Source organism: Tupaia chinensis, unplaced genomic scaffold, assembly GCF_000334495.1.
Source record: "Tupaia chinensis unplaced genomic scaffold, TupChi_1.0 Scaffold144346_1, whole genome shotgun sequence".
Lineage (NCBI taxonomy): Eukaryota > Metazoa > Chordata > Mammalia > Scandentia > Tupaiidae > Tupaia > Tupaia belangeri.
Genome location: NW_006204205.1, coordinates 2,910,210 through 2,919,795, shown reverse-complemented (window position 1 = coordinate 2,919,795; position 9,586 = coordinate 2,910,210). Strand labels below are relative to the sequence as shown.

Sequence of the window (9,586 nt, the reverse complement as noted above, 5' to 3'; positions counted from 1 at the left end):
TAGGAACGATGCCCTGCGATTCAGGCTCGGTCTCCATTCAGGCATGAGTTGGCAGGTAACTTCACCCAAATAACTTTCTATCTCTTCTTTTGTTTTTATCTCTTTGTCAAAAGTTTCAATACATTACCTTTGACAATAGCCATGTATTTTGGTTTAAAAATGAAATGTGACTGCCTCAGATAGTGTCGTTTCTTGCCCAGAAAATAATTTTATGAGCTATTCTAGAGCATCAAGAATTTGTTTTTTTAATGAGAGATTTTTGCTATAGGGTGCATGCACTTACCAGAGAGACAGAGAAAGACAGAGAGACAGAAAGTGAGAATTCTCCCCTACCTGGGGCGGGGGGAATGGCCGTGCCGCAATCCTTTCTCCTCCATTCTCTCCATGGGATTTTGGTCACTCATGCACATGTACCAGGCATGAGTTTTAAGCCGCCAGGTCCAGGACTTGAACCATGGTTGACTACGTGCGAGTCCAGTGACATAACCGTTACACCATCTGCTGGTCCCTGAGTGGTACACCTTCTATGCACAGTTCAGCAACTCTGTCTACAGAATCTTCTCCACACATAGGGGGAGAAGAGCCTAATGCCAGCAACTGGGGCACTTCAAATATGGCCACCCTTCTGCAACTGATGTCAGTATAAGGCCTCTGTTTCTCCTTCCAAATGGAGATCCTTTCTTTTTTTTTCCTTGCATGGTGGTTGTAAAGGCGAATTGAGAGCACAGGTGGGATAGCTTAGAGCTGTCCAAATGTAAGCACCTTGAGTTATTAAGTAACAGTTATTACTGCTGTAGGAACGATGCCCTGCGATTCAGGCTCGGTCTCCATTCAGGCATGAGTTGGCAGGTAACTTCACCCAAATAACTTTCTATCTCTTCTTTTGTTTTTATCTCTTTGTCAAAAGTTTCAATACATTACCTTTGACAATAGCCATGTATTTTGGTTTAAAAATGAAATGTGACTGCCTCAGATAGTGTCGTTTCTTGCCCAGAAAATAATTTTATGAGCTATTCTAGAGCATCAAGAATTTTTTTTTTCTTTTTTGAGATGTTTTTGCTATAGGGTGCATGTGTTTGCCAGAAAGACAGAGAGAGACAGAGAGACAGAAAGTGAGACATCACCCCCCAGGGGGGATGGCCACACTGCAATCTCCTCTCCTCCATTCTCCTCTCGGGATCTTGGGCATGCACACACGCACGGCATGAGTTTAAGCCACCAGGTCTGGGACTCGAACTGTGGTTGACTACATGGGAGTGCAGCGCCATAGTCATTACCATTATGCCAATTGCTGGTTCCAGCACCAAGAATTTCTGTTGACAGCCATGGAGAGGACCCTGCAGCAGGCTCTGCTATAAGAATACTCAAGCTCTCCAGCACGTGCTTTGGGACAACAAAGGTGGCAGAGTTCACGCTGGCTCGGCTCTCAGGAGCAGACATTAAAGAAATAGCTGCCCGGGGCTGGCAGGTGGTGTGGTGGTCAAGGTGCTGGAGTCCTGCATGGCTGACAGCAGTTCAAGTCCTGGACCTAGAAGCTTGCTTTCTCACTCCCCACCCCCTAAGTTAACAATAATAATAATAATAAAGTTAAATAAACAATTCTTTAAAAAAAAAAAAAAGAAACAAAGAAAGAAAGAAAAATCTGCCTGAGACTCATGGAGGAGGGAGGAGGGATCCCTGATGGTCAGGTAATGATGCAGCCTCCCAGTCAGGCAAACTTGCTGGTTCAGGCTGGCCACGGTGAGGCTGGGAACACTGAAAGTGAGGTGTAGGGGTAATTTAATTGTGGAACATGCAGCAACTCAAAGTAGGCTAAGGAAGTATGGTCAGGACTTGCTGCTCTGCGGACGTCCTGGAGACCCACTTTAAAAGAGATGAATGATTTATAATCAGCATGTTCCAGTGAATATGCAAACAGCAGCAGCCGAGCCCGCTGGGAACGAACTGCTGTCCTAAGTCGGAGGGCCGGCAGGCAGGCAGGAGGCACTGCTGCAGGTTTGCACCCAGCTCAGGCCCTCTGCAGACATTCCGGCTCCAGGAAACTCAGCCACTAGCCCTGCTTAAGGAATCCGATGCTGCGCATGGGGCTGCATGGCGGAGGGATGCCTGGGATACCCACCTCCTGCCCACGGGCCTGGTCTGGTCCCAACACACGGCTCTCTGAGGGAGAGCACTGCGTTACCCCAGTGCATTACTGTCACGGTGGTCTTCTTCCAGAGGAACACCTTGCCTTCAAGTGGCAAATCACAGTCTTCTCTAATTCTGCCTACGGAGACCGTTTCTCAGGGTGAATGGGTAATAGTAGTCCCAAGGTGAGCAGGGAGTACCCGCTGCTGGGGGAGTGGCGACCACTCACACTCATCAACATGTGACCTTCATGCAACCTCAGGAAGCAGAGCACATGGCTAGAGGGTGAGCAAGGGATGCGGGGCTGAGAGACAGAGAACGTGGGAGGGCTGGAAAGGAAGGAAAATGAGAGGGAGAGGCTGAGGGCAAGAGCTTTATATATATAGAGAGGGAGGACAGCATGAGAACACGAGAAAGACTGTGAGGGTGTGAGAAAGAGAGACCTAAAGAGAGGAGCGACAGGGATGGCGAGGAAGAGACCTTGGGAAAACCTTGAGGAAATACATAGATTGAGAGACCGAAAGAGACACCAAGAGAGGGAGAGAGAGAGAGGGAGGTGAGAGAAAAAGAGCCGGAGGAAGACTGGCCAGAAAAATGGATGAAATTCCAGCAAGCATTCCCTCTGGTTCCACCCTTCGATTTTTTTTAAAACTAGCTCAGTCATGGGACCAGCAGTTAGCGTAATGGCTATGTCGCTGGACTCCCATGTAGTCGACCGCGGTTTGAGTCCTGGACCCAGTGGCTTAAACTCATGCCTGTGTATGTGCGTGCATGCCCAAGATCCCGAGAGGAGAAGGGATTGTGGTGTGGCCATCCCACCTGGGGGGTGATTTCTCGCTTTCTGTCTCTCTGACTCTCTCTGTCTTTCTGGAGAGCACATGCGCAAAAACCTCTCCAAAAAAAAGAAAAAAAAAAAAAAAAGTAGCTCAGTCATCAAAGATGCCTGAAATGTGATTACCAATAAAAAATCCACCCCCAGCAGAACAAAAAGAACCCAGGTGGCCCTCTGCAGTCCTACTGAGGCGCCCGGAGGCTGTCCGCCCTGCCCCAGCTCCCTGTTCTGATGGCGTTGGGAGGGCTGTGGGTTTAGGCCAAGGCTGACCATGGGGAGGTGGGGAAGGAGCCTGAGCCGCACCGTCTCAGGCACCAACATACGCCCTGAGGCCCCACAACTTCTCAGAGGTAATATTACCCCTACTTGATGGATGAGGAGGTGGAGGCTCAGGGAGGCTCACCTGCTCAGAGTGTGAACCAGAGGAGCAGAATCTGGGGCTTCCGCGACTCCGGCAGAGCACTCCCCAGGAGAGGACTGCCTGCCTTCATGGCAACAGCTCTGTCCAGGAAGGTGACTCATTCTGTCACCCTTGCCTGTAGCCATGTCAGGGAGGAATGTGCTTAATTCCGGGGTGTCACAGGCCAAGGAGCCATGACAAAGGGCCTGCTGAGCGTGTTATTCGGAGGACACTCTCACGTGGGCGTCTGACCCTGGAGCACGTGGAAGGCCTGACACAGAATCTCGGTCTCTCTGCCACACCCAGCCCTCATAGCGCCCCACACTGGGCACAGGGCAGTGCGCCCCCGGCCAGGGTTGCTGAGTTCGGGGTGATCACCCGCAGCAAAGAGCAGGGCAGGATTGATGTGGCCGCTTGTTTGTATTCCCTGCAGCCTGCGCTGTCACCAGCCTTCCTTACAGATGATGGAGCGTGAGCCACTCGGAGGTGACACATCACTTACAGAGGCCTGATGTGCCCGTGCCAGGGTCCACGTCTGCTGAACTGTTCTGCTGTCTAATCTCTGTGGCCCCAGGTGAGCAACAGCCTCCGGGCCTCGGGCTTCCATTTACTAAACATAATGTCCAGACCTCACAGGTCCTTGTGGGTGTTTCCCGAGTTCATTTGGCAGTGCCTGGTGGATGGCAAGTCCTCTCTCAGCAGGAGGGAGGTGGCCATGCAAGGAGGCTGCTTCTCCCCCTGCAGGCGCATCAGCGTGTGTCATGCACTCCTGTTGTCCTCGCTTGCCATGCTCACCATGGCAGACAGCGCTAGCCAGCCCCGACTCTGCTGAGCTCGGACCCAGCTCTCCGTAGGCCACAGCAAAGCACCGGCATCTCTGATCTACTGAAGTCTCTGCGGTACCTGGGGCCTGGCTCCCACCCTGCTGCTCAGGACCCTCGGGCAAGCCTCCTCACCAGCCTTGGTCTCTGATCCTCCATCTTCATTCAGAACCAAGTGTGGACCACTAGGTCTGAAAGGCCATCTAGTCCAAAGCCAGCATTTTACAGATGGGAAAAGTGATGCTCAAGTGGGGAAGGGGCCATGCAGAACACAAAGACAGTGACAGGACTGGGGTTCAGAACGCCTCCCAACAGCTGACGCTGTAGAGGATGCGCAGCCAACTAGAATATACCTGCTACCATGCAGACAGCCGACTCTTCTAAGTTCATTTATTTCCAGAGAGAGAAAGACACACACACACACGTGCGCACACATACACACACACACACCCTTGACAGGTTGTTTATGCCAGGATCCTTCCCTGAACCCTACAGGCAGCCAGGATGATGGACATGGAGGTGTGTTCACCCATCATCTTGAGGTAGAACCAGGAAACGAACCAGGAGCCTTTTCACATGCACAGCAGTGGCCCTCCTGGCTGTGTTACCATGGCTGGGCCTACATAAATGGCTTTTACTGGCGTTTTATAATTTTGATTTTTGCTGATATGACTCTCTTGCGTTATTTAGAATTTTTTTGTTAGGAGACCAGGAGAAATGAGTTCATCTTTGTGATAGGCTTTCTTTTTGGTGAGACATGTCCGTGGACTGATGATGTGGCGTGTCCTGCCATAGTAGGAAGAAACCGTGTATTTATCTTTGGGTGAGAAAAACAGTACTAAAAACGTAGATTTGCCCTCACTGGCCAGCAGTGGGCTGCCTTGCCATGTGCCCGCCCTACTGCCGTCCTGTAGAAACACTTTGGTTACCCACGGTCCTTTGCCAGAAGAGGTCAGTGTCAAGGGCACTGGCTTCTCATCTCACTCGGGCTTATACCAAAGATGTAAAATTTGGTGCAGATGCCTGAGCCTTAATGCTTCAAGGTGTAGTCGACGCTGTAGCTGTTACAATGGGGCCAAAGGGAAGAACAGTAATTACTGAACGGAGCTGGGGAAGTCCCAGAGTAACAGAAGATGATGTGACTGCTACAAAATCAATCGACTTAAAGGATAAATATAAAAGTATCGAAGCTAAACTTGTTCAAGATGTCGCCAATAACACCAACAAAGAGGCCAGGGAGGGTACCACCATGGCTCCTGTACTGGCACGTGGTATTGCCAAAGGCGGCTTTGAGAAGGTTAATAAAGATGCTACTCCAGTGAAGTCAGGAGCGTGATGGTCGCTGTTGATGCTCTCATTGCTGAACTTAATCAGTCTAAACCTGTGATGACCCCTGAAGAAATTGCTCAGGTTTCCATAATTTCTGCAAATGGAGACAAAGAAAATAGTAACATTCTTTCTTGCCTTTTTTTTTTTAAGAGAGATTTTTGCTATAGGGTATGTGCACTAGCCAGAGAGACAGAGAGACAGAAAGTGAGAAATCACTCCCCCTGGGGGTTGGCCATACCACAATCCCTCCTCCTCCATTCTCCTTTCAGGATTTTGGGCACACTTGCACACATGGCCAGCATTGAGTTTTAAGCTGCTGGGTCTAAGACTCGAACAAGGGTCAACTATGTGAGTCCAGCAACGTAACATTATTTCTGATGTGATGAAAAAGTTGGAAAGAAAAAGGGTGCCATCACAGTAAAGAATGTAAAAAAAAAAAAAACCAAAATGCTGAATAATAAATTAAAAATTATTAAAGGCATGAAATCTGATTGAGGCTCTATTTCTCCATACTTTATTAATACATCAAAAGTCAGAAATGTGAATTCCAGGATGACTATGTTCTACTGAGTGAGAAGAGAATTTCTAGGGTCCATTCTATTGTACCTGCTCTTGAAATTGCCAATGCTTGTGTAAGCCCTTGGTCATAATCGCTGTAGATGCTGATGGAGAAGTTTCAAGTACACTCATTTTGAATAGGCTAAAAGTGGTCTTCTGATCATAGCGGTCAAAGCTCTAGGTCTTGGTGACAATAGAAACAGCCTAAAGACATAGCTATGGCCACAGCTGGTGCCGTATTTGGAGAAGGGGGGTTGACCCTGAATATTGAGGATGTTCAGCCTCGTGACTTAGGAAAAGCTGGACAGGTCATTGTGACCAAAGATGACATCATGCTCTTGAAAAGGTGACAAGGCTCAAATAGAAGAGAAGAAATAGTCAAGCAGTTAGATGATTCTTAGTGAATATGAAGAGGAAAAACTGAATGAACATCTGACAAAACTATCAGATGGAGTAGCTGAGCTGAAGGGTGGGACCAGTGATGTCAAAGTGAGTGAAAAGAAAGACAGAGCTACAGACGCCGCAGTGCTACAAGCGCTGCTGTTAAAGAAGGCAGTGTCCTGGGACAGGGTTGTGCCCTGCTTTGGTGCCTTCCAGCCTTGGACTCACTGACTCCAGCTAATGAAGATTAAAGCAAAACTGGTACAGGAATGATGAAAAGAACACTCCAAATTCCTGCAATGACCGTTGTTAAGAACGCAGCTGTGGCCTTCCACAGGATCTTTGAGAGTTGAGAAAATTGTGCAAAGTTCTTCAGAAGCTGGTTATGATGCCATGCTTGGAGATTTTGTGAATATGGTGGAAAAAGGAACCACTAACCCAACAAAAAAGAATTGCTTTATTGGGTGCTGCTAGAGTGGCCTCTCTGTTATCTACAGCAGAAGTCGTAGTCACAGAAATCTCTAAACAAGGGAAGGAACCCAGAGTGGGTAGAATGGGAGGTGGCACGTTCTAATTTCTAGCATAATGCTTTGCCATTATTCATGAGCTGTGACAGGAAGCTTAAGACAGTTCTCCTCACTGGTAACTTCAGGAGAGTCCGTTGAATAAAATAAAACTGAAGAAAAGGCTGGCTGATATTTAAGAAAATCACTATAACCCCCAGTTACTGGTTTCAGTTGACACTATCTAATGGTTTACTGCTGTCATTGTCCATGCCTACAGATAATTAATTTTATATTTTTAATAAAAAGACATTTGGACATTCCTGATACTGGGTGCAAGAGCCATGTACCAGTGTACTGCTTTCAACTTACACCACTGAGGCATTTTTTTGCTACCATTCTGTTAAAATTAAGATTTTAGTGCTTGCTGTCACCAGATGAGAAGCGGCAGCCTTTCTGTGAAGAGTAAGAATAATTGTGTCAGTAGTAAGTAGAGAAATATTTAATTACGGGACAACCTTTGTATAATAAAAAATTGGTTTAAAGTTTTTTAAAAATGTAGATTTGGAAGACAATTCCTAAACCATTGCCAATTTCCATTCTTGAGGAAAATGAAAACATTGTACAGGCTGGGCATCCCTAATCTGGAAATCTGAAATGCTACAAAATATGAAGCTTTGTGAGTGCCAATCTGATGCCACGAGTGGAAACGCTGCACGCCTGATCTCATGTGAGGGGGTCACAGTTAAAAACTTGCAAATCAAAAATATTGTAAGAAATTACTCTTAGGCGATGAGTATAAGGTGTATATGAAATGTAAATAAATTCCATGTTTTGGCTTGGGTCCTATCCCCGGGATAGCTCATTATGTTTATGCAAAGTTTCAAAATCTGAAAAGATTCCAAATCTGAAACGCTCTGGGACTGTTATTTTTGGATAACGGATATTCAGTGTATAGTAAGACTTGCCCTGGGGTGGGGGTAGGGAGTACCAGGCTGTGACTGGGCTGCGTGTGCTTCAGAGATCTACCTTCACCCTAATCTCATAGGCCCCAGGGCACCTGCCACCCTCCCCACCCCCCACTGCCTCTGACCACTGATGGTGCCCTCTGGCATCTGGAGCCTGCTTATCGGAGATTCTCAGGGCCTGGGTACCCCACAGCCCCTGTTGCAGGACCTTCCCAGAAGGCCATCTTGCCAACCTGATTGGGCAGAGAATAGGAGCCCTGGGAGAGGCTGTTGGGTGTGGGCATCCGATTCAGTGGGTGTTGAACAGGCCAAACTGGTACCACCAAAGGGCTGACTCTTGCTTCCTCTGGGTCCTGCCCTGGCACAGGGCGCTATTGCTAATCAGGCCCAGCCGTACTCACGGCTGTAGGGAGAGTACCTTTGAAATGAAGGGCCAGGCTCTCTGGGGAACCTGCTTCTTAGTTTACCTCTGTGCAGCACCTGCCTGACCTCGTGCACTACAGAAACCTGGTCCCTGCTCGAGGACTTTCATTGCACCTGGAGTTGGGATGGGGCCAAGTGGCATGAGAAGCAAAGGGAAACCTAATCACCCTGATATGTAGTGATCCCACACACCCGGCAGGCGATGCCAGGGACTTTCGCTGCTACCACCTAGGGTAGCGGAGAGGGAGTGCCTCCATTTTCCAAATGAGGAACCAGAGTGTCTTTGGGGTGCTACCCAGAAGGCTGTTGGCTCAGACACTGCCCACGGTCCTCAGGAGAACTCTGGGCTGAGACTTGAAATGGTCTCAGAAGACACACCCAGAACCATGCTCAGGAACCAATAGCAGTTCTGGGGGAGAGCACGTCCCCTTTTTGAGCACACACAGCACACTGTGTCTGAGCAATGGATACAGACGAGGGGACTTCAAAACCTCTGTGGACAAATGCCATTAAAAGTATTAGTTTATTTTGGTGCAAAACCATTTTGAAATGCATACATACTTGTCTCACAGTACGCATTTTCCACAAGGTTTGGAAGACTTCTCCTTCGTATGTTACCCTCCACCCTGGAACCCTCAGCTCCTCTGCTCCATGTTGCCTAAGACTGCTGCCAGACGCAACCTGCATGGCCCTGCTGCCCTGGTGGGTAGTCATAAAGGACAAAGATCCACTCATTGCCTTTGGAACAGATGCCCGTGCACATAAGCAGTCCAAGGCTTACCTGCCCTCACGGCCAGCCTCCAGCAGGCATGAGGCAACCAATGACATCATCTCCGACAGCTCACCCCTCTGCCAGGAAATGCCTGTTTCTTGGCTAACCTTGACTGCCAGGCAACGACTTAGTGCCTGTTCTCAGTACGAGACACACTCCCTTTAGTGAAATTACTTTCTTCTCTTTGTAAACTTTATTTTAGCTGTCCTGGTTTATGTGTATTTTCCCCATTAGTCACATCTCCTCATTATCATTATTATTTTTTCTAGTCTACATGGCTTCATAAAAGCAGGACTGTCATACAAGGGTAGTGGTGTTTTCAGGTGTCACAGAGTACCAGTAGCTGTGTGGCAAAAGACAAATAAGAAAGCTACCTACCTCCTAGGTCATTTCAACTGTTAAATGAATTACATTCTTAGGTAGGTAAGCATTATTACCAGTTTTGCCAGACCTCAATATATTTTATTTTATT

The 9,586-nt window shown here is 48.0% G+C and overlaps 1 pseudogene; it reads left to right on the top strand.

The window, feature by feature from the left end:
• The first annotated feature begins 5,066 nt into the window (after positions 1–5,066).
• On the top strand, positions 5,067–7,022 carry LOC102479993 (60 kDa heat shock protein, mitochondrial pseudogene; annotated as a pseudogene).
• Positions 7,023–9,586: the final 2,564 nt, after the last annotated feature.